Source organism: Schistocerca serialis, chromosome 6 (genome assembly GCF_023864345.2).
Source record: "Schistocerca serialis cubense isolate TAMUIC-IGC-003099 chromosome 6, iqSchSeri2.2, whole genome shotgun sequence".
In the NCBI taxonomy this organism is placed as follows: Eukaryota; Metazoa; Arthropoda; class Insecta; order Orthoptera; family Acrididae; genus Schistocerca; species Schistocerca serialis.
The window spans coordinates 423,774,788-423,802,453 of NC_064643.1; positions in this window are offsets into that span (position 1 = coordinate 423,774,788).

The following is a 27,666-nucleotide window of genomic DNA, read 5'->3' on the forward strand; positions in this document are numbered from 1 at the left end:
CGACGTCACTTACTTCCCTGTCATGATACCACGGTGTGGGTTAAGGGTATGGCATTGTCATACTTTTTTAATGAGAGTGTTGCAGGGTTGTTAGATTTATGGAACTATTTAACAAGTAACTACACGATTTTACAGCGCAGTGCTTTCGTATGGTACGCTCTTTGCGAATTACTTGGGGTCGTTGTTTACGCGCCCTCCAGACCATTGTGATGTACCAAGTGTGAGAAGAGAATGAGAGATTGCAGATGATGGATTGATCAGAGACGTCAATGGTAATTCTAGGTGGTTCCACACTCGTTGAAGGAGAACGCGGCCAGGACATCCCGCCATCTGGCTGTTGTGAACACCCACGATAAAATGAAAAATAGAACAAAAAAGGATTACAAATAAATACATAAGAATAAAATGAACAACAAATAAAATATAATAAATTATTGTACCCTTTCTAGAATGAAAGTTTCACTCTACAGCGGAGTCTGCGCTGATATAAAACTTCCTGGCAGATTAAATCTGTGTGCTGGACAGAGACTCGAACTCGGGATCTTTGCCTTTCGCGGGCAAGTGCTCTACCGACTGAGCTACCCAAGCACGACTCACGCTCCGTCCTCACAGCATTGATTCCGCCAGTACCTCGTGTCCTACCTTCCAAAGTTCACAGAAGCTCTCCTGCGAACCTTGCAGGCAAAGGTCCCGAGTTCGAGTCTCGGTCCGGTACACAGTTTTAATCTGCTGGGAGAAACATTTCTTCGCCATGACGTCGTCAATAGGTATTAACGAATTAAGGCTGTTTCCTACAAACAATGTTTTCCCAGAGGTCTTGAGAAAAGCAATAAATGTAGGAACAGACTTAATTCATTACTGTTAAAGATTGCGAGTGTAAAGTTTATGTGCAATACTACTGTCATAACTTAACTGTTCTGCAAGACCCGTTATCTGGGGGTAGTGTCTTTGATTGGTAATGAAAACGTTCTCGGCCCAGGGATCGAACCCCGCCACCCCTTAAATTCTGAATAACAGTCATCAGCATTGGCAGCCGAAGACTTACGGCATAAGAAGTCACCCTCATTCTGCCAACGGCTGTGTCTAAGCGGGCAGAGGTGCGGAAGGAAGTTGAGGGCACTCCCTTGGCCTTGGGGTGGAAAACTGACCCTTAAGGAGGAAGAAACAACAACGATAAACGGGATGAGAATGTAGAAGGCAATGGAAACCACTGTATTAAAGACACATAACTTCCATCCACAGGAATGTGGCCTATAATTACAAAAGTATCTCTATTGGCAAAAGATTCCGGAACAGTTCCTAATTCGGATCTCTGGAAGGGGACTCCTAAGGGGAAATTGTCATGAGGGAAAGATGGAATAAACAACGAATGGATACCGTCCCACGAGTCGGGGTATAGACTGTCAGAGGTTTGAACGTGGTAGCAACGCTAGAAAATATGAAAACGGAAATGCCACGGTTCATTCTAGATCTAGTAGGGCTCAGTGAAGTGAAATGGAAAGAAAACAACGATTTGTGATCAGATGAGTATAGGATAATGTCAACAGCAGAGGAAAATGATATAACGGGAGTAGGATTCGTTATGAATAGGAAGGTACGGCAGAAAGTGTGTTACTGTGAATGGTTCAGTGATAGGGTTGTTCTCATGAGAATTGACAGCAAAGAAGCACCAACAACAATTGTTCCGATACACATGCTGACGTCACAAACCGAAGATGAGGATATAAAGAGAGTTCAGAGGAGGACATTCATCAGGAAATTCAGTATGTAAAGGGAGCAGAAATTCTAATAGTCATGGCCAACTGGAGTGCGGTTGTAGAGGAAGAATTAGAAGAAAGTATTTCGGGAGAATATGGACTTGGTACTAGTATCGAGAGAGGCGCAAGACTAATTGCTGCTTGCAATAGCGAATATTCTGTTGAAGAATCACAAGATTAGAAGGTATACTTGGAAAAGCCCAGGAGATATTGGAAGATTTCAGATAGATAGCATCGCGGTCAGGTAGAGATTCCTAAATACATTTTCTGGATTGTAAAACGTATCCAGGAGCAGATATAGACTCAATACACAATTCAGCAGTGATGAAAAGTGGGCTGAAGCTAGTCATGAAGAATCAATGCACAAAGCAGTTGGATACGGAAGTACTAAGGAACGACGAGATAAACTTGAAGTTTTCTGAGTTTACTGATGTGGCGTTAAGAATAGCTCAGTAGGAAGTTCGGTTGAAGAGGAATGATCATCCTTAAAAAAGAACAATCACAAAAGCTGGTAAGAGAAACATAATTACAAAGGAGATAACTTCGAACAAACGATGGGTAAAACAAGAATTAATTCAGTTGATCGATGAAACAAGGAAGCACAAAAATGTTCAGGAATACAGAAAGAACAAGGCGCTCAGGAATGAAATAAATGGGAAGAGCAGGGAAGCAAAGACGAAATAGCTGCATGAAAAATGTGAAGAAATCGAAACAGAACTGACTGTGGGAAAGACTGACTCAGCGTACAGAATGTCAAATAAACATTCGCTGAAATTAAAAGCAAGGAAGGTAATATTAAGAGTGCTACGATAATTCCATTGTTAAATGCAGAGGAGAGAGCAGATAGGTGGAAAGAATGCCTCTGTGAGGAGCAAGATCTCTCTGATATGAAAAAAGAAGAAACAGGAGTCAATAGAGATGGGATACGGGACCCATTATTAGAACTAGAATTTAAAAGAGCTTTGGAAGTCTTAAGATCAAATAAGGCAGAAGGGATAGACAGCATTCCATCATGATTTCTAAAATCATGGGGGGAACTGGCAAAGAAGTAAATGTTCACGTTGGTGTGTAAATGTATGAGTTCGGCGATATACCATCAGATTTTCGTAAAACGTTATCTAAACAATTCTAACGACTGCGACAATTATCGCACAATCAGCTTAACGGCTAATGGATCAAAGGAAGCGACATGGAGTATATAACATGTGCAAGAGGCAAAAGAGAATAACAAGAGCGGAATGAAGTGCTCCGATTTAAAAGGATGTACAGCGGAGACGTAGTCTTGCATCCTTACTGTTCAATCTATAAACTGAAGAAACAACGGTGGAAATGAAAGGAATTTTCAAGAGTGGTTCAAATGGCTCTGAGCACTATGCGACTTAACTTCTGAGTTCATCAGTCGCCCAGAACTTAAAACTAATTAAACCTAACTAACCTAAGGACATCACACACATCCATGCCCGAGGCAGGATTCGAACCTGCGACTGTAGCCGTCACTCGGCTCCAGACTGTAGCGCCTAGAACCGCACGGCTACTCCGGCCGGCTTCAAGAGTGGAATTAAAATACAAAGTGAAAGTATCTCAATGATAAGATTCGCTGATGACATTGCTATCTTCAGTTGAAAGTGGAGAAGAATTGCAGGCTCATCTGAGTAGAATTAGTAGAGAATATAATATGAGAATAAACAGAAGAAAGACGAAAGTAATGAGATATAGATGAAATGAGAACAGCGAGAAACCACATCAGGATTGCTGATCACGAAGCAGACTGAGTTAAGGTATTCTGCTACCGAGGCAGCAAAATAACCAGTGACGGGCATAGCAAGGAGGACATCGAAAGCAGATAAGCAGTGGGAAAAAGGCATTCCTAGCTAAGTAAAGTCTCCTAGTATGAAAAATAGGACTTAGTTTGAGAAAAAATTTCTTTGAATGTACGTCTGGGTCGCAGCAAAATATGATAGTGAAACATGTACAGTGGGGAAACCGGAACAAAAGTGAATCGATCCACTTGAGATGTGGTCCTAGAGACGAATGTTGAAAATTAAGTGGACTGATAAGGTAATTAATGAGGAGATTCTACACAGAATCAGAGACGAACGGAATATATGTAAAACACTCATAAGGAAGGGACAGAATGGTTGGACATCTGTTAAGACATGAGGAAATGACTTCTATGGTACTAGAGGGAGCTGCAGAGGGTAAAAACTTTGGAGCAAGACAGTGATTGGAATACATTCACCCAATAATTGACTCTGTAGGTTACAAGTGCACCTGTGAGATGAAGAGGATGGCGCAGGAGAGGAATTCATTGCGGGCTGCATCAAACTACTGAGAAAACTGAAAAAAAAGAGATGCAGTACGGACCTGGTTCACTTACTGAAACGACTGGGGTTGCGGGTATCAGTATGCGTACAATGGTAAACATAATGTATGCAAACTCTCTTTAGCAGTCTTCAGACATTTTATTTTAAGTGTTCCTGTAATAAAATGTGGTAGCACTGTGGCATGTTGCAATACTAACTGGTTTACATGCTTACATGCTACACTACTTCGGAAATGAAAAAGACAGTTAAGCTCTGTTGAGTCACATCTTTACCCAGGAAAACCTAATAATCTGTGTGATGAAATACCACACATACAGCAACTTGTAATATATGAGATTATTATAATTAATTTACTTGCATTACATACACACAGTTCTCTGACAACGACAGCACTGTCCATATTCTGCAACATTCCAACATAGTTATTCTTAGTTTCAAATGCATTATTCTTGTCAATATGTCATTAAATACATTGAAATATTGTTTCGCAGGACAGAGCGGATCAGGTTATGGCTGTGGAAAGGGGCCAAAATCAGTTACTGTCAGTTGCACAAAACACACAAACTTTATTTTCCTAAAAGCACTAAATCACACATGTGTTTAAAAGGATTCAAAACAGTACGGCTGAAGGCCCGAACACAAGTTGTTACAATTGCTTTAAGGAATACACTCGGCTAAAGGCGTTACTTAAAAAAGAAAATCTTACGTATATACTCGGCTGAAGGCCACACACTGGACACAGAAAAACTGGGGCTTAAGGCCTGAATAACAAGAATTTGCAATAGAGAAGAAAATTTTAAAAGGTTTTAAACAAGTGAATTTTCAAATTTTAATTTGACGACTGAAGGCCTTATCTTAAAAATATTTGGCATAAAAGCTCGGCTGAAGGCCACACACAGAACATAGAACAGCTCACAGCTTAAGGCCTGGGTAACTAGGATTTGCAATATAGCAAAATTCCTCTTCTTTGTTTTAAAAATTTTTAGTTCAAACAAGAATCTTCAAAGTTTTAACTTAAGACGGCTGAAGGCATTATTTCAAAATTAAAACAAACGTGCTCATAAGTGCTGCAAGGGAGCCCGAGGAGGTAACTCTAATGTCAGGTTAGGTGAGATAGGCAGCCAAGACTAACATTAAGTAATCAGATGGCAATCCGACCCAGGGACTGTTGAAGGACCGACCAACAACGTAATCAAATCCGCTTCGCCGACCAACGGCAAGAAAACGGAAAATATCAGCCGAGGCCGAAGATGCAAGCAGCACTACGTCTTCAAAATTGGCTTCCAGAAACAGCCAAGGCACAATAACCACTCAAAAATATGAACACCACCAAAGGCTGTCAAACTACACGTGGTACGGACAGCATCAACACTCCGAGGAAAAACACACTGCAGAACACTACGCTAATGCCCTCGTCGCGGAGACTTCGTCGCTGCACTGTCCCAACCGACCGACTGCCTACTCCAGTACGCAGACAGCGTTAACATTACTGCTCAGTCGAATTTACACAGCTAGACACAGGTCCACGAAAATACTTCCACAAGAACTCGAACAATCGTAAAAGGAATCACTGTGTTACAACCAGGACTAATGACAAGTCGACACACACAGAGAACCCGAAGAGGTCGGCGACCAAATATACGTCGTCCGATGAGACGACCGACCGAACGACCAACCAATGGTCGTTCCCGCTCCATCCTCCTTCCGTCGGACAGTGCACGTGTGTCGCAAGCGGTTGGTGATTACTGGCTGTCCGGACCTCACTGGCGTTGCGTCCCCACTGAACCCGACACACGACGAGCCGGAAATATTAGCGGTCGCTTCAAAGATAATACGACAATGCTCTTATCGATACGCGCTGCTGCTACCACTAACGGACAGGTAAGCCAGCAACTTAGTGACGCCAGTAACTCGATTAAGAAACGAGGCAACAGTTCCGTAAAGAGGAGCTGTCAAGCAAGAAATGGCATGAACACGAGCCGCGCACGGCTCGAACATTTATCACATTTTCACATATTTCATAAATTGGGTCACAGCAACACGTATCACATTGTATAACTTATGAGTATTTGTCGAACCTTTTTTTTCGTAACGGTACACTATGTGTCGCCTCCCGATCCAATAACTTGAGAGCTACGTCGCCAGATATGATTACCATTGAAGTGTTGACACAAAGTCATATAGTTGGTGCATTTGTATAAAATAATGTATTCTAGGACGTTTTTTATAGAGCATGTGTAACTGCGAGTTATGTAATGACGGGGGATGTATATTGGTTCTGTCCTTCTCTATGAAGCCTACCCTATACGCTTCCCATACGACATCAATGTGCTGGACAAGGACAAACAATATTAATAGTTACATACTTCTTCTAAATGTTTCGCATTCTTTTGCCTGCTGTTTCATGTAACCTAGATATTGTTGTGTAACAGGTGGTAGTATTTGTAACAACATATTCACCCACACAAACATATACACACGCACACATACACATACATACACACTCACACGCACAGGCACACAGATAGAGGGGCAACGTGAACCCTATGGAATTTTTGGGGACACCACATGGAAGGGTGAGTCACAATCATAAAAAAACGCGTAGATACATGGACATTAGTTGTAGGTATAGCTTTACTGTGCAAGACTATATGTGTAATCCATGGGTTAGTAACGTAAGAAAGATGACGTACATTTCACGAAATAATATTGAGAGAGAACGCATTCAGCGATTGTGATTCCGTTATGTCACCATCGTCGTATAACTTCCATAGCGATCATAAGAGAAATTAGGGCATAAATAAAGGCGTATAGAATATTGTTTCTCCTGTTTCAGTATGCTGGAGTGAAATGAGAAAGAAAATCGGTACTACTACTACTACTACAATGTACCTCCCACTCCCCCACCTCCGACCCCCCACCACTTCTGGCATCAATTGTACAGCTGGACGTTGGTTTAGATGTAAGCATAAGATGTTGAGTGATGATGCAGTTGTCTGTAATAAAGTTGTAGCGAATTTTAGGAATACCTACGGAAGCTTGGTGATAGGTGCAGTGATTGAGAGGTTGGCGTGAACGTATATAAATGTAACTATCGCACATAAATCTATAAATCTTCTACTGTATAGAAACATTATCACTGAAAACATTAACTACCCAAATATACTCAGGATAAAACGGATAACAGGGATGTTTATAGGACAAATGTACAGTCGTTATTGCACGTATAATTAGGTGAAAGATAGACACACCTATGGGCAAACGAGAGAGTTTAGAGAAGAGAGAGGGAGCTATATGAATATTCAGAGCTCAGATGGTAAGCCAGTACTGAGCAAAGAAATGATATCTGATTCTTAGAATGAATATACGGAATTTCTTCACACGGAATACGTATTTAAAGACAAATTTATATACAGGCAAGAAGAAATAGATGAAGGAGAGATGCGAAACGTGATAAGAAGAGAAGAATTTTACCGAGCAAAAAAAGACCAATGTTAAAACAAGGCACCTGCTGTGAACAACTTTCCATCATCGTAACTAAACTCCGTCCGAACAGGCCTTCGAAGGCCCAACGGTACCGACCTGCCACCGTGTCATCCTCAGCCCATGCGTCACCGGACGCGGATATGGACGGCAGGTGGTCATCACACCGCTCTCCCGGCCGTATGTCAGTTTACGAGACCGGAGCTGCTACTTCTCAATCAAGTAGCTCATCAGTTGGCCTCAAAAGGGCTGAGTGCACCCCAGTTGCCGGCCATGGTGGCCGAGTGGTTCTAGGCGCTTCAGTCTTGAACCGCGCGACTTCTATGGTCGCGGGCATGGATGTGTGTGATGTCCTTAGGTTAGTTAGGTTTAAGTAGTTCTAAGTTCTAGGGGACTTATGACCTGAGCTGTTGAGTCCCAAAGTGCGCAGAGCCATTTGAACCATTTTTGCACCCCAGTTGCCGACAGCGCTAGGCAGACTGGATGGTCACACTTTCAAAGCTATCCAAGCCCGACAGGACGGTGACCTGAATGGAACTGATCTTACCATGGCGGCAAGGCCGCTGGCATTCCATGATTAAGAGATTTTGGAGAGCCAACCTTGTGCGAACTATTCCACGTAATAGGAAAGGTACGTTGAAAGCCAAGACGTATGACCACTGCTCTCCACCCGGTAGCTTCACAGGCAAGTGAGGCGTTAAGGGGAGTTAGAAAGTTAGAACGGAAAAAAATTCATATTTTCGGAGTTTTAACTCATTATAAAATTTGCAGTTTTCCGAATAAAACTTCACACGCCAAATTCGAAAATCTATTACCACGAAACCCATGTTTCTTAAAAACATTCGTTTTGGCATCATAGTTTACTTTTTGTGAGATTTAGCAATCTATTCGCCACTTTCGTCGGAAGAACGATAGCACTTCGACATACAATGCGTGTTTACACTACGAAATGATACGATAGTGTTTTTGATAGCGCTGCCAATGCAAACATATAATTTAACCTTTATAACACAGCAATCCTCACCCTTTTATATAAAAAATTACCGATTTTACTAGATCTTCAGGTAATGCACGTAAAAATTTTAACATTTTCAACCGGTGTAGATTATATTTAAAAAATAAAATAAAATATTTCCCATGTGAGTTATACAGGGTGGTCCATGGATCGTGACTGGGCCAAATGCCTCACGAAATAAGCGTCAAACGAAAAAAACTACAAATAACGAAACTAGTCTAGATTGAAGGGGGAAACCAGATGGCGCTATGGTTGGCCCGCTAGATGGCGCTGCCGTAGGTCAAACGGATATCAACTGCGTTTTTTAAATAGGAACCCCCATTTTAATTACATATTCTTGTAGTACGTAAAGAAATATAATTGTTTTAGTTGGGCCACTTCTTTCGCTTTGCGATAGATGGCGCTGTAATAGTCACAAACGTATAAGTACGCGGTATCACTTAACATTCCGTGCCGCCTCTACCGCTCTCTTCTCCGCATTCGTGACCGGGACAAACGTACCCGCCACCGGCAATTACAACGACACATCCGCAACCTGCTTACTGCAAAGAAACGCCACGTCTGGCGCCAGACATGAACACAACTCAACACCACGCTGCCCATAAACTCTTCCAAGTATTGGTCTGCTTTCCACCGCCTTACTGGGAACCGCCCCACCCCCCAGTACCCCGTCCTCCTTGATGACCGTCCCTTTCCTGACAATCTCAGTAAGGCCAACCACTTTGCCTCTCACCTCTCCGATGCTTTTTCCATCCCAGATGATCCCCAGTGGGATTATTCCCTCTTCCCTGACGTCATCGACCGTACGAATACCTCTATTGCTCCCCTTGCTCCTAGCTTCCAGTACTTGGGCCACACACCACCATCTGAACTTAACGCTCCCATCGCAACACAGGACATCAGCCTCGCACTCCGCACTAAACGCAACACTGTTCCCAACTACGACCGCGTTACCTACCGCCACCTCAAACACTGCCCTCCCTGCTTCCTTGCAGTCCTTGCCAACCTCTACAACGTCATCCCTGCCACTGACTTCTACCCCAACCTGTGGAAAACCTCCCGTATCATGATTTTCTCCAAACCCAGCAAGCCTCTATTGTATGCCTCGTACTATCGTCCTATATGTCTCACCTCGTGTTCAGCAAGCTCTTGGAATCCATTCTTATCCGGCGCATCCATCACTACCTCCACCGAAACCACCTCCTGTCCAACACCCAATGTGGCTTTCTACCTTCCTTCTCTGCCGATGACCAACTCCTACCCCTCACTCATCTCCTCTCCCTCTCCCGATGCTCCACCATTTTTGTCTCCCTCAACCTCGAAAAGGCCTTCGGCTTTGTCTAGCATCCCAGTCTCCTGTTTAAATTCCAAACCTACACCCTTCCTGTGAACTACATCCAATTGATGGCCTCCTGCCTCTCCCACCGCCCCTCCTACATTACCATCCATAATGCCAATTCCCGCACCTTGTACCCCTCTGCAGGTGTGCCCCAGGGCTCTGTCCTGTCCCCTCTCCTCTACTTTCTGTACATGGCAGAAATGCCCCAACCCCCTCCAGTACACTTCTTGCAGTATGCCGATGACATCACATTGCTTGCCCTCACTCCTACCCTCCAACGGTCCCAAAGCCTTCTCCCGAATCACCTTGACCTTTTTGCCACATGGTATAACCATTAGCTCCTGAAAATAAATCCTTCCAAGACGCAGGCAATCATTGTTGGTCGTTCCACTCGCTCCTTTCGATTCCTGGATTTCTCCCTTACCATCTGCACCCGATCTGTACACCTCTATCCCACCCTCACCTACCATGGCCTCACCATTGGTCGTCACCTCACCTGGATCCCCCATGTCCACTCCATCCAATCCAAAGCCCACAACCGCCTCCAACTCTTCAAACTCCTGACATGGGAGTTGCACCCCTCTACCATCCTCCATAACTACAAATCCTTAATCTGTCCCATCCTCTGTTATGCCAATCCTGCCTGGAAATCCCCAAATTCTATAAGTCACTCCAGATCGTCGAGCACCACGCACCCCACCTCGCCTTCCGTATATGCCTCCCGTCCCCCACGCGGCTCCTCTACGACCTTATTCCTTTCCCCCATACACTCCTGTTCCTCTAACATATCCGCATACTCTACACCTCCTGCCACCTTGATCCCCTTCACCCCTAGTTACTCCTCTCCTCTATCATCCCCGCCCTCTGCCACACTCTCTTTGTTGTGTCCCCACTACCCTCCATCTCTACACCCTTCATCTCCTTTCCAAAGGTGGCTTCCGTCAACTCCGCCTAATGGATGATGCCCTCTCTCCCTCCATTTGTTCCTCCTATCCCCTCTGATCTACATCTACAAACATACTCCGCAATCCACCATACGGTGCGTGGCGGAGGGTACCTCGTACCACAACTAGCATCTTCTCTCCCTGATCCACTCCCAAAGAACGAGGGAAAAATGACGGCGAATATGCCTCTGTACAAGCCCTAATATCTCTTATCTTTGTGGTCTTTCCGCGAAATGTAAGTTGGCGGCAGTAAAATTGTACTGCAGTCAGCCTCAAATGCTAGTTCTCTAAATTTCCTGAGTAGCGACTCACGAAAAGAACGCCTCCTTTCCTCTAGAGACTCCCACCCGAGTTCCTGAAGCTTTTCCGTAACACTCGCGTGATGATCAAACCTACCAGTAACAAATCTAGCAGCCCGCCTCTGAATTGTTCTATGTCCTCCCTCAATCAGACCTGATAGGGATCCCAAAAGCTCGAGCAGTACTCAAGAATAGGTTGTATTAATGTGTTATAAGTGGTCTCCTTTACAGATGAACCATCTTCCTAAAATTCTTCCAATGAACCGAAGACGATTATCTGACTTCCCCACAACTGCCATTACATGCTTGTCCCACTTCATATCGCTCTGCAATGTTACGCCCAAATATTTAATCGATGTGACTGTGTCAAATGCTACACTTCTAATGGAGTATTCAAACATTACAGGATTATTTCTCCTATTCATCTGCATTAATTTACATTTATCTATATTTAGAGTTAGCTGCCATTCTTTGCACCAATCACAAATCCTGTCCAAGTCATCTTGTATCCTCCTACAGCCACTCAATGACGACACCTTCCCGTACATCACAGCATCATCAGTAAACAACCACATGTGGCTATCCACCCTATCCAAAAGATCATTTATTTAGATAGAAAACAACAGCAGACCTAACACACTTCCCTGGGGCACTCCAGATGATACCCTCACCTCCGATGTACACCTACCATCGAGGACAATGTACTGGGTTCTATTACTTAAGAAGTCTTCGAGACACTCACATATTTGGGAACCAATCCCATATGCTCGTACCTTAGTTAGGAGTCTGCAGTGGGGCACCGAGTCAAACGCTTTCCGGAAGTCAAGGAATATGGCATCCGTCTGATACCCTTCATCCATGGTTCGCAAGATATCATGTGAAAAAAGGGCGACTTGCGTTTCGCAGGAGCGATGCTTTCTAAAGCCGTGCTGATGCATGGACAGCAACTTCTCTGTATTAAGGAAATTCATTATATTCGAACTGAGAATATGTTCGAGAATCCTGCAACAAACTGATGTTAAAGATATTGGTCTGTAATTTTGAGGATCCGTCCTTCTACCCTTCTTATATACAGGCGTCACCTGCGCTTTTTTCCAGTCGCTCGGGACTTTACCTTGGGCAAGAGATTCGCGATAAATGCGGGCTCAGTAAGCTAACCCCCCCCCCCTCACCTTTCATCTGTCCTTTCCCTGGGCTCTCTCTTCCATCCCTTCCACCCTGTTTTCTCCATGCCTAACCTCTCCCTGCCTCCCTTCTGTACACCCCTGAGTCCTTTTGTATTTCCCTCCTCTGCCTTTCCCTACTCCTTGTTGCGTCTGCCCAGCACCCCGTCCCTCTTATGGGTCCTCTTCCTCCATCGGCTCCTTTCCCCCCTGCCCCTCTTCGTTTTTCCTGTCCCTCCCCCCCCCCTTTCTTTCCCATCATCTCCCCAGGTTCCCCCCGTCTGCCGTCGGCTGTGGTATGTCATATTTGTGCCAACTTTTTTGTGTAGTGTTCAAGTGAATTTTAAGTGTTGTTCGTCTTTCCAAAGTGTTGTGAACAGAAATCATGCTGTTGCTGGATGTGAATGTTATGTCTCTTGCGAACAGAAACCAGACTGTCACCGTGTTTTTTTAATTGTCTATTATTTTACCTGTCTGCTTCATATGTATTTTATTAGCATCATCAACCTTTTGTTCTATGTTTTAAGTTCCACGATTTTCCGAAATATTACGATCTAAGTCTTCGACTTTAACGCATGTTTTTATTATTTATTGTCTTCATCTTTTTAAATCAAATTCTGTAGGCTGAAGAGCGACGTACTAAGCTGCTGTCAGCCCGCCCCCTTCGGGGGGATTCGAAACTCATTAAAGAAGGAAAAAAATAAACATTCCGTCAGTGCGGACGGTATTTGCTTCGTGATACATTACCTGTGTTAAAATGGACTGTTTACTAATTGCGGAAAAGGTCGATGTCGTGTTGATGTATGGCTATTGTGATCAAAATGCCCAACGGGCGTGTGCTATGTATGCTGCTCGGTATCCTGGACGACATAATGCAAGTGTTCGGACCGTTCGCTTTATTTAAGGAAACAGGAGGTGTTGAGCCACATGTGAAACGTCAACCACGACTTGGAACAGATGATAATGCCCAATGAGGTGTTTTAGCTGCTGTCATGGCTAATCCGCACATCAGTAGCAGGCAAATTGCGCGAGAATCGGGATTCTCAAAAACGTCGGTGTTGAGAATGCTACATCAATATCGATTGCACCCGTACCATATTTCTATGCACCAGGAATAGCGTGGCCATGACTTTGAATGTTATGTACAGTTCTGCCACTGGGCAGAAGAGAAATTACTGGATGATGACAGCCTTTTAGCACGCGTTCTATTGAACGACGAAGCGTTATTCACCAACAGCGGTAACGTAAACCGCCATAATATGCACCATTGTGCAACGGAAAATTCACGATGACTGCGACAAGTGGTACATCAGTGACCTTGGTGGGTTAATGTATGGTGCAGCATAATGAGAGGAAGGATAATTGGCTCCCATTTTATCGATGGCAATCTAAATGGTGCAATGTACGCTGATTTCCTACGTAATGTTCTACCGATGTTACTACAAGATCTTTCACTGCATGACAGAATGGCGATGTACTTCCAACATGATGGATGTCCAGCACATAGCTCGCGTGCAGTTGAAGCTGTATTGAATAGCATATTTCATTACAGGTGGATTGGACATCGAAGCACCATACCATGGCCCGCACCTTCAACGGATCTGACGTCCCCAGATTTCTTTCTGTGGGGAAAGTTGAAGGATATTTGCTATCGTGAGCCAATGACAATGCCTGACAACATGCGTCAGCGCATTGCCAATGCATGTGCAAACATTACGGAAGGCGAACCACTCGCTGTTGAGAGGAATGTCGTTGCACGTATTGCCAAATACATTGAGGTTGACAGACATGAATTTGAGCATTTATTGCATTAATGTGGTATTTGCAGGTAATCCGCTGTAACAGCATGCGTTCTCGGAAATCATAAGTTCACAAAGGTACATGTATCACATTGGTACAACTAAAAAAAAATGTTCAAACTTATTTTATTTCCTTTATTGTAATTTTGATACCTGATACAATCAACAGGTAGGCTGGCAGCAGCATTCTACGCCGCTCTTCAGCCTGAGAGTAGACAATGAGAAGAACAGAAAGAATACACATAATTGACAGAATGGCGGGTAAAAATCAGTAGACATAAAATACAAAACATGGAGTCGTTCACACTCGATGATAAAACACGCTACAAACTGTTGACACGACGCACAAACACAGATGATTTCGATGGCACATGTGAACGATGAAGCGAACGGTGAACACTAAACACAAAACACGACGCGCGAATTTCCACGTAACGTGTGCTAATCCGGGGACCTGCCAAGAGGGGAAGAAGCCTGAGGGAGAGGGAGAGGGGAGAACAAAGATGCCAATGGCAGAGAAGATGGGAGGAGGAGTGGAGGGATGGGGGTAGGGGAAGCCTGGGGAGGAGTGGGGAGAAATGGAGGATAGAGGGAAGGGGGAGAGAAGGGAGAGAGGGCGCCCAGAGGAATGCAGGAAAGGGATGGAGGATCAAAGTTGGCAGGAGGGGTAGATTCAGGGGAGGAGGGAGCTGGTGGAAGCCACCTTGGGAGAGGAAGTGGAGAGTGGAGAGATGGAGAGCAGGTGGGACATGGAAGAACAGGCGTGGCAGCAGATGAGGATGGGAGAGGATTGGAGAGACCAGCAGGTGAGGAGCATCGAGTTTGCGGGAGGTGTAGAGGATCCGTATTCATTCATGGAAAAGGAGGAGGTGGGGGAAGGGAATTAGGTCATACAGGATCTTTGTGGGCGAGGGGAGTCAGATGCGATAGTCGAGGGAAAGAGCATTGTGTTCTAGGATCTGAAGGGATTTGTAAAAGGTAGGGGGAGAGGAGATCCAGGCAGGGTGGGCATAGCAAATGATAGGGTGAATGAGGGATTTATAGGTATGGAGGATGGTAGAGGGGTCCAGACCCCAAGTTCGGCTGGAAAGAAGTTTGAGGAGACAGAGGCGGGAGCATGCCTTGGCTTGGATTGTCCGGAGGTGGAGGGTCCAGGAGAGGCGATGGTGAGGGTGACACCAAGGTACTTAAGGGTGGGGGTGAGGGAGATAGGATGGCCATAGATGGTGGTGTAGAAATCGAGGAGGCGGAAGGTAAGGGTGGTTTTGCCTACTATGATCGCCTGGGTTTTGGCAGGATTGACCTCAAGCAACTGCTGGTTGCTCCAAGCGATGAACCGGTCAAGATGAGATTGGAGAAGGTGTTTTTAGCGCAGTAGGGTGTGGGCAACGGCAACGAAGGCAGTGTCATCGGCATACTGGAGGAAGTGAATGGAGGGTGAAGGCAGTGGTATGTCCGGCGTATACAAGAGGTACAGAAGAGGGGAGAGGACGGAACCCTGGGGCACACCGGCCTAGGGGGAAAAGGTGTAGGAATCCATGTTCTGGATGGTGAAGTAGGAAGGACGTTGGGAAAGAAAGGAGCCGATCATACAGACGTAGTTAATTGGAAGGGCGAAGGTTTGGAGCTTGAAGAGGAGAGTGAAATGCCACACGTGGTCATAAGTTCGTTCAAGGTCAAGGGAGAGGAAGATAGCGGAACAATGGCAATTAAGCTGTTCGGAGAGGAGATGAGTGAGGTGAAGGAGAAGGTCATCGGAAGAGAAGGATGGCCGAAAGCCACACTGGGTAACAGGAAGGAGGCGGTGCTGGTGGAAATGCTGGTGGATGCGTTGGGTGAGGATGGTTTCCAGGACTTTGCTGAAGACCTAGGTAAGGCTGATGGGACGGTAGGAGGAGACAGCGGATGGCGGTTTACCGGGTTTAAGGAACATCAGAATACGAGAGATTTTCCACAAGTTGGGGTAGTAGCCAGTGGACAGGACTACATTGTAGAGTCTGGCCAGTGTGGAGAGGTAAGAGGCAGGAGCTTCATGAAGGTGGCGATCAGTGACACGATCGTGACCAGGAGCGGTGTTGCATTTCGTGCGGAGTGTAGCGATGAGATCCTGTGTAGTGATAGGGGCATTGAGTTCTGTGTGTGCAATGTTGTGCAAGTACTGGAAACCAGGTGCAAAAGGAGGGATAGAGGTGTCAGTTTGATCACGGACATCTAGGAAGAGGGAGTAATCGAACTGGGGATCGTCAGGGATGGTAAAGACATCGGAGAGGTAGCAGGCAAAGTGATTGGCCTTACTAATGGCGTCAGGGAAGGGTTGGTTGTCATGAAGGAGAGGATAGTAGGGGGGGGGGGTTAGATCCGGTAAGGTGGCGGAAGGCTGACCAGTACTTGGACAAGTTGATAGGAAGGATAGCGTTTAAATGGGTGTATGTCTGTCGCCAGTCCCGGCGTTTCTTAGCCGCAAGCAACTTACGGATGTGTCTTTGGAGTTGCCGGTGGCGTCATAGTGTGACCGGGTCAGGTGTGCGGAGGAAGGCACGGTAGAGATGGTGGGATTCATGGAGGAGGAGGACAGCCTGCGGGGGTAAGGTAGGATGGGGGTGGGGGTGGATAGTGACAGATGGGATGTGGGCCACCACAGCCTCAGACAAGGTCTGCTGGAGAAAGGAGGTGGCATGGGTAATATCGTCAGGGTGGTGGTAGGTGAATGAGTGACCGTCGACCTGGGTGGAGAGGGTATCCTGGTAGGCATTCCAGTCAGCACAGGAATAATCATGGATGAACTTCGGGGGAGGGTCATGAAGGGGGTCAGGGTGGGGGTGATGACCGTCTGAAGTGGTGAGGAGGACAGGGAGATGGTAACTACCAAAGGGGTCGAGGACATCCATCGTTATGCGGTCAAGGAGGTTAGGGGAGGAGAGGATGACATCAGAGTGGAGTAGCATTCGGGGCAGGTGTGCTGGTGAATGGGGACGAGGTCGCCTTGGAGGAAGGAGAAGAACTGATGCCACTGCCATAACTGGGTGGTGGAACAACTATGGATGTTGAGGTTGGCGTCGATCACATAGGAGGAGAAGGTATGTTCAATGTGGGAGAGGAAGTCAAAAGGAATAGGGGTGTTGGAGTAGACATAGATGGTGTCACAGGTGATGGTAAGGCCAAGGAAGAAGAGACCAAGGATCAGGTGTTCAGTGGGGTTGGGAAGGAGAGGTTGGAGCCAAACTGGGATCGGTGGTGGTGACCAATAGCAACTCTGCCACGTGCTATCAGAAAGGGATTGTTGGAGCGGTGAAGGAGGTAGGGCGAAGTGTGGAGGGTGTGGTGGGGCTGAAGAAAGGTTTCATTGAGGAGGAAGGCATCCACGCGGTGGGTGGCAAGGGTGTGCATGAAGAGGTTCTTGTTGGCAGGAAGGGAACAGATGTTGTTGAACAGGATACGGTGCTGTCCCACCATGACAGGGATTTAGACGAGGGTGTCAAGACGGGAGAAGGTGAAATGGGCCTGGTTGTGGGAGTAGGTGGCATACATTTTTAGGTGGAAGATGGAATGGGCGGCGAGGGATATCTGTTGGAGGGTGTGAGGGCGCTGGAAAGGATGGACATTTTGCAGGACAATGGTGAGGAACCTGATGATGTCTCAGCGGTGGGGAGGGGGGGACGAAGGGAATTACCAGGAAGGGTGGGGGTGTCCAGAGGGAGGGCGGAAAGGGACAGTGAGTTCCAGAGTGGTCTGAGGGGATTGGGCTTTACATTTTTGGGAGTAGGTGGGATGTGGGAGATTACAGGTATTACAGGATGGAGGGGACTGAAGGTTAAGGCACTGCCAGAGGAAGTGTGCTTTCTTACAATGTGGGCAGGTGGGGGCCTTGTGGCACTCAGCTGTTGTGTGTGCTTTGTAGTGTGGACACCTCTGGCAGTGCAGGGAGTGAGGAGGGGAATGGGAGGGGTAGACCTTTTATCTCTGGTTGAAGAGGATGACACCCTCCTTCAGGAGGCAGTCAATGGAGGGAGTGTCCCGCATAAGGCGGGTGGGCCTGGCAGAGTTAGAAATGTGGCAGACCACCGACTCCTCGGATGCGCCTTGAGCTCCGCCAACACCTCCTCCTCCGAGATCATCAGACTAAGCCGATTGATCACGGCGGTGAGGGTCGGCGGGCGACGTGGGGGTTGGGGTTGGCGGGTAGGAGACAGGGAAGGAGCAGGGGTGAGGGAGGCATTGGGGCCAAACCGGGTGATGGGGATCAGGGAGAGGATGTCAGCATGGAGGGTGGGGCTGGGGGAGGAGATGAGAACTGAGTCCCCTCTGGGAGTGATGAGGGAGATGGGAGCTCCAGGAATGTGTTAGCGGAGGAGGAGGGAGAGGTTCCAGGCCTTGAGGAGGGAAGGATCGGGATGAGAGAGGAGGTATTTGGTATTTGTAGGAAGAGGTGGGGGAGTAGGAGGACGCGGGGGGAGCAGGGCCAGGCAGGGAGATGTCCATGGCATCCTGGGGTGGGGGGAAGGAAGATGGGGCAGGGCTTTTTGGGAGTGGAGGAGGTGGTGGTGTCACTAGGGCGTTTAAGGGTGGCAGAAGGGTGAGTGGTGACATGAAGGACGGGAGCTACAGGGAGGTGGCGGGAAGTGGCAGGTCCCGGCGTGGATGCAGTAGTCAGCGCTGGAGATGGCGATGGTGAAGGAGACGGCGACGTCGATGATGGTGATGGCGAAGGTGATGGGGAGAGCTGGGCATGGTTGGTGGCCTGTCGGGCCACCACCCTAGCCGGAGCTGCAGTGACAGCCTGGGAGAGTGGGGGGAAAGGATCAGAGGTAGAAGAGCAGGAGGAAGAAGCTGGGGAGGGGGTGGAAAAGAGCGAGGGCGAAGGGAGCGAGAGAAGAGCAGGGGTATAAGGAGGGGGGCGGGCAACTGGGCACATCATGTAATGGTGGTGGTGGTGGCAGAGGGCGAAGTATAAACTATGGCAGTTGTGGTAGTAGTGGCAGTGGTGGTGGGGGCTGACATGACGACAGGGAGGAACTAAGACAGTACAGGACGAAAAAGAGAGAGAAAAAACTGGGGACTGACGAAGGCAGATGAAGATGGATGAAGACGAGGACTAAAGTCCCATGCTGCAGGCGCAGGCGACGGCTGGCAGGAACGCTGCAGCTGCTGCTGCCGCGGATGGGGCCGGGGCTGGGGCAGCTGCTGCTGCTGCTGGCTGGCTGGCTGGACTGCTGCTGCTGGCTGGCTGGCTGAACCGCTGCTGCTGGCTGGCTGGCTGAACCGCTGCTGCTGGGTGGCTGGCTGGCTGGCTGGGTGGCTGGCGGGCTGGCTGGCTGGCTCGACTGGTGCTGCTGGCTGGCTGGCTGGCTGGCTAGACCGCTGCTACTGCTGCTGCTGCTGCTGCTGCTCAGTTGGACCGCTGCTGGCTGGCTGGACTGCTGCTGGCTGGCTGGCTGGGTGACACCTGCAACCCTAACACTTCAATTAGTGACAGGCACGAATCGAAGGGCGGTACTAATTGCAAAGTACCGCCAGAGGTGCACATTCAAATGTACCCATGTTCTGTATTTAAATTTAAAAAACCTACCTCTTACCAACTGTTCGTCTAAAATTGTTAGCCATACGTTTGTGACTATTACAGCGCCATCTTTCACAAAGCGAAAAAAGTGGTCCAACTAAAACATCCATATTTTTTTACGTACTACACGAATATGTGATAGAAAATGGGGGTTTCTATTTTTAAAAAACGCAGTTGATATCTGTTTGACCCATCGCAGCACCATCTAGCGGGCCATCAAAAGCGCCATCTGGTTTCCCCCTTCAAGCTGCACAAATGTCGTTCTTTGTAGTTTTTTCGTTTGCCGCTTATTTCGTGAGATATTTGGCCTAGTCACGATCAATGGACCACTATGTATATATAAGTATTTTATTTTTTAAATCTAATCTACACCGGTTGAAAATTTTAAATTTTTACGTGCGTTACTTCAAGATCTAGTAAAATCGGTAAATTTTTACATAGAAGGCTGTGGATTGCTGTGTAATAAAGGTTAAATCACGTGTTTGTATTGGAAGCACTAGCAAAAACAGTATCGTATCAGTTCGTGGTATGAACACGCATTGCAAGTGCTAACATTTTTCGTCGAAAAGTGGCGAATAGATTGGTAAATCTCTCAAAAAGTAAATTATGATTCCAAAACTAATGTTTTTATGAAACAGTGCGTTACAGACAATGAAAAACAGGCAAACTCGTCAGTATCTAGAGAAACACCCATCAGTGCTTCGAAGATTAAAATAAAATGTTGCGATACACAGTTTACCCAAAACGAAAGTGATGTTAATGGTTGATTAGGCTATATTCTTATAGATTTACATGTTCTAAGCAGGGTGTTATGGGAATATTTGTGTTGTAAAATATGTGGAGGGCCGATTAGTTTACACGAAGACAGCGAGGTATCAAATGGATTAGCCAGGAAACTTATTAATTGTGCCAGTTGTAGATATATTCATTCCTTATGGATATCTGATAAGTGTGAAGATAGATTTACATGTTCTAAGGAGGGTGTTATGGGAATATGTGTGTTGTAAAATATGTGGAGGGCCGATTAGTTTACATGAAGACAGCGAGGTATCAAATGGATTAGCCAGGAAACTTATTAATTATGCCAGTTGTAGATATATTCATTCCTTATGGATATCTGATAAGTGTGAAGATAATTATTTTGAAGTAAATGTTAGGTGGTTTTATTGATTGAGAGCTACTGGCAAACGACACACTGCAGCAGAAACAATGTGTGCTGTGTTGAATACGCTACGACCACCTTGTAAAATCCACAAGTACCCAGGATTTATTGGAGCTGCTTTGGAATCTGTTGCATGTGAGTCAGTGAAGGATGCAGCAAAGGAAGCTGTTGAAATAAATGATGGTATGGCTGACATACCGATAGCTTTTGATGGCACTTGGCAGAAGCGAGGCTACAATTCTAAGAACTCCGTTGCTACTTTGATAGGTGTGGATACTGGAAAGCTAATATATTTCCGAATTTTAAACAAACATTGTTATAACTGTAAATCAGGGAATGAAGAAGGGCATATATGTGACAGAAATTATGAAGGAACAAGTGGCGGTATGGACGCCTCTTCAGCTACTGAAATTTTTAGTCGATCTTTGAACGAAAGGGGAGAGTGTTACACTAAGTTATTAAGTGATGGAGACTCAAAAGCATATAACATTGTAGTAGCCGCTAAAAATTATGGTGAGAAGATTAACATAAAACTGGAAAGTGTTGGTCATGTCCAGAAGATGATGGGAACCAGGTTGACGAAGCTGAAACAAAGTTTGAAAGAGAAGAAACTTTCTGATGGTAAACCAAAAGAGGCAGGCTGTCAGACAGAATTCAGAAATAATACAGAGGATTTGTTGAAAATGGAGTAGGCGGTATGGACTACCTTCTTCCACAGGCGGCCAAGTGATAAAAAACCAGTACACATTCTTTGCCCTCCTGGACCTGATTCATGGTGCAATTACCGCAATGCCCAGTACTCAAACCGTTCGTATAGCCAAAAACATTCCATGCCAGCAGCAGCTGTGGATATCATAAGACCTATGTACAGGGACCTGCCAAATCCTGAATTACTGAAGAATTGTCTGCTTAGTCAGATTCAAAATCCCAACGAGTCGTTCAATAATCTTATATGGACTCGCTTACCAAAAAATGTATTTGTTGAAATGAAGACACTAAACGGTGGGGTCAGTGATGCTGTTATTGCTTTTAATGATGGCAACACTGGTAGGGTGAAAGTACTACAGGATATGGGAATGAATCCTGGAGCAAACTTCATCACAGAACTTGAACGTTTGGACAAGGTTCGCATTTATAAAGCAGAGTAGGCAGCGCAATTGGCCACTAAGGAGACCAGGAATAAGAAAAGAATAAAAACTTGGACAAATATCAAGCGGATGATACACAGTATAGTGCAGGGTGCTTCTGAGTGACTAAAAATAAAAAAAAATTAAGCTTGTATTGAGTTACAGTCTTCTGAAACTTTAAAAGCGGTTCCTGAAAATTTACATTTTCTGTTGGTTTTTCCCGTAAATCTCAGGAATCACTTCGAGTAGAGTATTCAAATTTTCAGAGAGTAATAAGAAACGTATCCTGATTCTACTAAATTAAAAGAAGATCATAATGTTACGTATAATTAAAAGTATTTTGCACAATGTACAGAAAAAGTACACAATTTTAACCGTGTAATTAAATTACAGTATTTCCTTAAACAGTGTCTAAAATGCAATTTTATAGTTCAGTAGACTCAGAACACACAGTTTGATGTCCTGTGAAAGTTTCATGCCAATGGCTACAGTGGTTTCTGAAATACATGGAAGCCAAGTCACTAAATTTAACATTGTCAGGATAGGGCGTTCCAATTGCATTTAACAAAAGTTTGTACATGGAGCAAACATGGACGTGAGATCACTCTACAGAAGATATGGACTGCAAGTTGGGAAATTCATTGCAATAAGTGAAATTGACAAAGGGCAAATTTTTGTTACGCAGCGGCTGTGAACGAATTCCTCGAAAACTGTGAAGTTGGTCCAATGTTTACATGCTACTGTCATGAGCATCTACGGAAAGAGGCAGGGGGACAATCAAACTTCCACTAGGCACTAAATGGTTGGACATACACGACTCTTCACAGAAAATGACTTTCGGAGGCTTGACTACACAGTAAAGTAGGATAGAGGGTGATCTGTGCTATCTCTGCTGAAAGAGCACAACGCTGGTGCACGCACGAGTGTTTCGGAGCACACGGTTTATCGTACATTGTTGATCACGGAGTTACACAGCACACCACCCCCACGTGATGACAGTTGACCCAAAGACATGGTAGTTACGATTGAAATGCTCTCGAGACCATCGGAATTTGACCATCGATCAACGGCTTTTCGGATGAATCACATTGTAACAATGTTAGGTGGATGATGTCTCCACAAACGCCATCATCGAAGTGAATGGCTGTTCTAGACGCGAGCTATGGCAGACATTTTCCCGAGCTTGCATGGGACATCTGGTAGTAATCGAAAACACGTTGACAGCAGCGAACCACATGCAACTCTTCATGCTTGATGGCTTCCACGACGGCGATATCATCCATCCGCAGTGTAACTATCCATGTCTCGGAGCCAGAACCGTGCTACAGGGGTTTGAGGAGCATTTAGTGAACTCAGGTTTATGTCTCAGTTACCAGAGGCGCTTTATTAAATAGTAAGGGACTGGTTGGGCTACCTAGCGCCATCATGGCGTACGCAAATCACCGTCGTTTTATTTACACAAAGTACATGACCTTTAAGACAAAGCTCCTTCCCCATGAACCATGGATCTTGCCGTTGCTGGGGAAGCTTGCGTGCCACAGCGATACAGATAGCCGTACCGTAGGTGCAACCACAACGGAGGGGTATCTGTTGAGAGGCCAGACAAACGTGTGGTTCCTGAGGAGGGGCAGCAGCCTTTTCAGTAGTTGCAGGGGCAACAGTCTGGATGATTGACTGACCTGGCCTTGCAACATTAACCAAAACGGCCTTGCTGTGCTGGTACTGCGAACGTGTGAAAGCAAGGGCAAACTACGGCCGTAATTTTTCCGAAGGCATGGAGCATTACTGTATGGATAAATGATGATGGCGTCCTCTTGGGTAAAATATTCCGGAGGTAAAATAGTCCCCCATTCGGATCTCCGGGCGGGGACTACTGAGGAGCAAGTCGTTATCAGGAAAAAGAAAACTGGCGTTCGACGGATCGGAGTGTGGAATGTCAGATCCCTTAAACAGGCAGGTTGATTAGAACATTTAAAAAGGGAAATGGATAGGTTAAAGTTATATATAGTGGAAATTAGTGAAGTTCGGTGGCAGGAGGAACAAGACTTCTGGTCAGGTAAATACAGGTTTATAAACACAAAATCAAATAAGGGTAATGCAGGAGTAGGTTCAATAATGAATAATAAAATAGGAGTGCGGGTAAGCATTATTGTGGACAAGATAGACTAGAAGCCGACGCCTACTACAGTAGTACAAGATTATATGCCAACTAAATCTGAAGATGATGAAGAAATTGATGAAATGTATGATGAGATAAAAGAACTTATTCAAGTAGTGAAGGGAGACGAAAATTTAATAGTCATGGGTGACTGGAATTCGAGAGTAGGAAAAGGGAGAGAAGGAAACATAGTAGGTGAATAGGGATTGGGGCTAAGAAATGAAAGAGGAAGCCGCCTGGTAGAGTTTTGCACAGAGCATAACTTAATCATAGCTAATACTCTGTTCAAGAATCATGAAAGATGGTTGTATACATGGAAGAATCCTGGAGATACTAGAAGGTATCAGGTAGACTACATGATGGTAAGACAGAGATTTAGGAACCAGGTTTTAAACTGTAAGACAATTCTAGGGGCAGATGTGGAATCTGACCACAATCTATTGGTTATGAACTGTAGATTAAAACTGAAAAAACTGCAAAAATGTGGAAATTTAAGAAGATTGGGACCTGAATAAACTGAAAGAACCAGAGGTTGTACAGAGTTTCAGGGAGAGCACAAGGGAACAATTGACAGGAAAGGGGAAAGAAATACAGTAGAAGAAGAATGGGTATCTCTGAGGGATGAAGTAGTGAAGGCAGCAGAGGATCAAGTAGATAAAAATACGTGGGCTAGTAGAATTCCTTGGGTAACAGAAAAAATATTGAACATAATTGACGAAAGGAGAAAATATAAAAATGCAGTAAATAAAGCAGGCAAAAATGAATACAAACGTCTCAAAAATGAGATCGACTGGAAGTACAAAATGACTAAGCAGGAATGGCTAGAGGACAAATGGAAGGATGTAGATGCTTATCTCGCTAGGTGTAAGATACATAATGCCTACAGGAAGATTAAAGAGACCTTTGGAGAAAAGAGAGCCACTTGTATGAATATCAAGAGCTCAGATGGAAACCCAATTCGAAGCAGAGACGGGAAAGCATAAAGCTGGAAGAAGTCTATAGAGGGTCTATACAAGGGCGATGTACATGAGGACAATATTATGGAAATTGAATAGAATGTAGATGAAGATGAAATGGGGGATACGATACTGTGTGAAGAGTTTGACAGAGCACAGAAAGACCTGAGTCGAAACAAGGCCCCAGGAGTAGACAGCATTCCATTAGAACTACTGATGGCCTTGGGAGAGCCAGTCCTGACAAAACTCTACCTTCTGATGAGCAAGATGTATGAGACAGGCGAAATACCCTCAGACTTCAAGAAGAATACTATAATTCCAATCCCAATGAAAGCAGGTGTTGACAGATGTGAAAATTACCCAACTATCAGTTTAATAAGTCACAGCTGCAAAATACTAACGCGAATTCTTTACAGACAAATGGAAAAACTGGTAGAAGCCGACCTCGTGGAAGATCAGTTTGGATTCCGTAGAAATATTGGAACACGTGAGGCAATACTGACCTTACGACTTATCTTAGAAAAAAGATTAAGGAAAGGCAAACCTACGTTTCTAGCATTTGCAGACTTAGAGAAAACCTTGGACAATGTTGACTGTAATACTCTCTTTCAAATTCTGAAGGTGGCAGGTGTAAAATACAGGGAGCGAAAGGCTATTTACAATTTGTACAGAAACCAGATGGCAGTTATAAGAGTCGAGGGGCACGAAAGGGAAGCAGTGGTTGGGAAGGGAGTGAGACAGGGTTGTGGCTTCTCCCCAATGTTGTTCAATCTGTATATTGAGCAGTCAATAAAGGAAACAAAAGAAAAATTCGGAGTAGTTATTAAAATCCATGGAGAAGAAATAAAAGCTTTGAGGTTCGCCGATGACATTGTAATTCTGTCAGAGACAGCAAAGGACTTGGAAGAGCAGTTGAATGGAATGGACAGTGTCTTGAAAGGAGGATATAAGTTGAACATCAACAAAAGGAAAACGAAGATAATGGAATGTAGTCGAATTAAGTCAGGTGATGCTGAGGGAATTAGATTAGGCAATGACACACTCGAAGTAGTAAAGGAATTTTGCTATTTGGGGAGCAAAATAACTGATGATGGTCGAAGTAGATAAGATATAAAATATAGACTGGCAATGGCAAGGAAAGAGTTTCAGAAGAAAAGAAATTTGTTAACATCGAGTATAGCTTTATGTGTCAGGAAGTCGTTTCTGAGAGTATTTGTATGGAGTGTAGCCATGTATGGAAGTGAAACATGGACGATAATTAGTTTGAACAAGAAGAGAATAGAAGCTTTCGAAATGTGGTGCTACAGAAGAATGCTGAAGGTTAGATGGGTAGATCACATAACTAATGATGTAGTATTGAATAGAATTGGGGAGAAGAGGAGTATGTGGCACAACTCGACAAAAAGAAGGGACCGGTTAGTAGGACATGTTCTGAGGTATCAAGGGATAACAAATTTAGCATTGGAGGGCAGCGTGGAGGGTAAAAATCGTAGAGGGAGACCAAGAGATGAATACACTAAGCAGAATCAGAAGGATGTTTGTTGCAGTAAGTACTGGGAGATGAAGAAGCTTGCACAGGATAGGGTAGCATGGAGGGCTGCATCAAAACAGTCTCAGGACTGAAGACCACAACACCAACAACAAGACTAAGCTATCAACAAACAGTCGGAACCCTTATAAGTAGGATCAGTGATGTTTCTTTCCTTCCAGTGACGGATAAATAAGCTATTAACCAGGTGGTCGTAATTTTTGGCTCGTCAGTGGATATGAGACAGGAGTAATGTGTGAAAATTCCTAAGGGACTAAACTGCTGAAGTCATCGGTCCCTAGACTTGCACACTACTTAAACTAACTTATGCTGGGAACAACAGACACCCATGCCTGAGGGGGGGCTCGAACCTCCGGAGGCAGGGGCCGCACCATCCGTAGCAGGGCGCCTTTAACCATGCGGCCACTCGGCGCGGCAGACAGGAGTAATACCCCAGCTAGTTAAGAAAAGCTACATAGATTATTTCCATGATCTAAATGATGTGAAACAGTCATTGTACAGGCTATGTGGACAATGATGAGTTATTACATTAATGCATATACTATTTTTTAGTCCTACCCATGCAACTATACGTAAAACATCTATTTTTTCACGCTACATATTTTTAAATAGAATTTAGACCACAGAATAGAGGTGTTTGTTCTGAAGAAAGGATTTTTGCTTAGATCTGAGAAAATCTTGCTGTGCTACCTATGACACATTTTACGTTACGTGGAGAATGGTCGAAAAATTTGCTTTCACTGTACTGAACTCCCTTTTGAGCTAATGACAGCTGTAATAATGGGTGGTAAAGGCAATTTTTCCTATGATATTGTAGGTACGGACATTACTGCCCTTTTCAAATTGTAGGTGCTTATTTACGACTAATTTCATTAGTGAATGTACACCGCCGGAAAAGAATTAGTGCACCTGGAGAGACGACGCCAATTGTAATCCTATGATGGAATGTGCCACCTGGGGGATAGAAAATCTATTGATAATGATTTCAGAGTTTTCCGTCAACAAACAGCGTAATGGTATAGCCACCAGTGCGC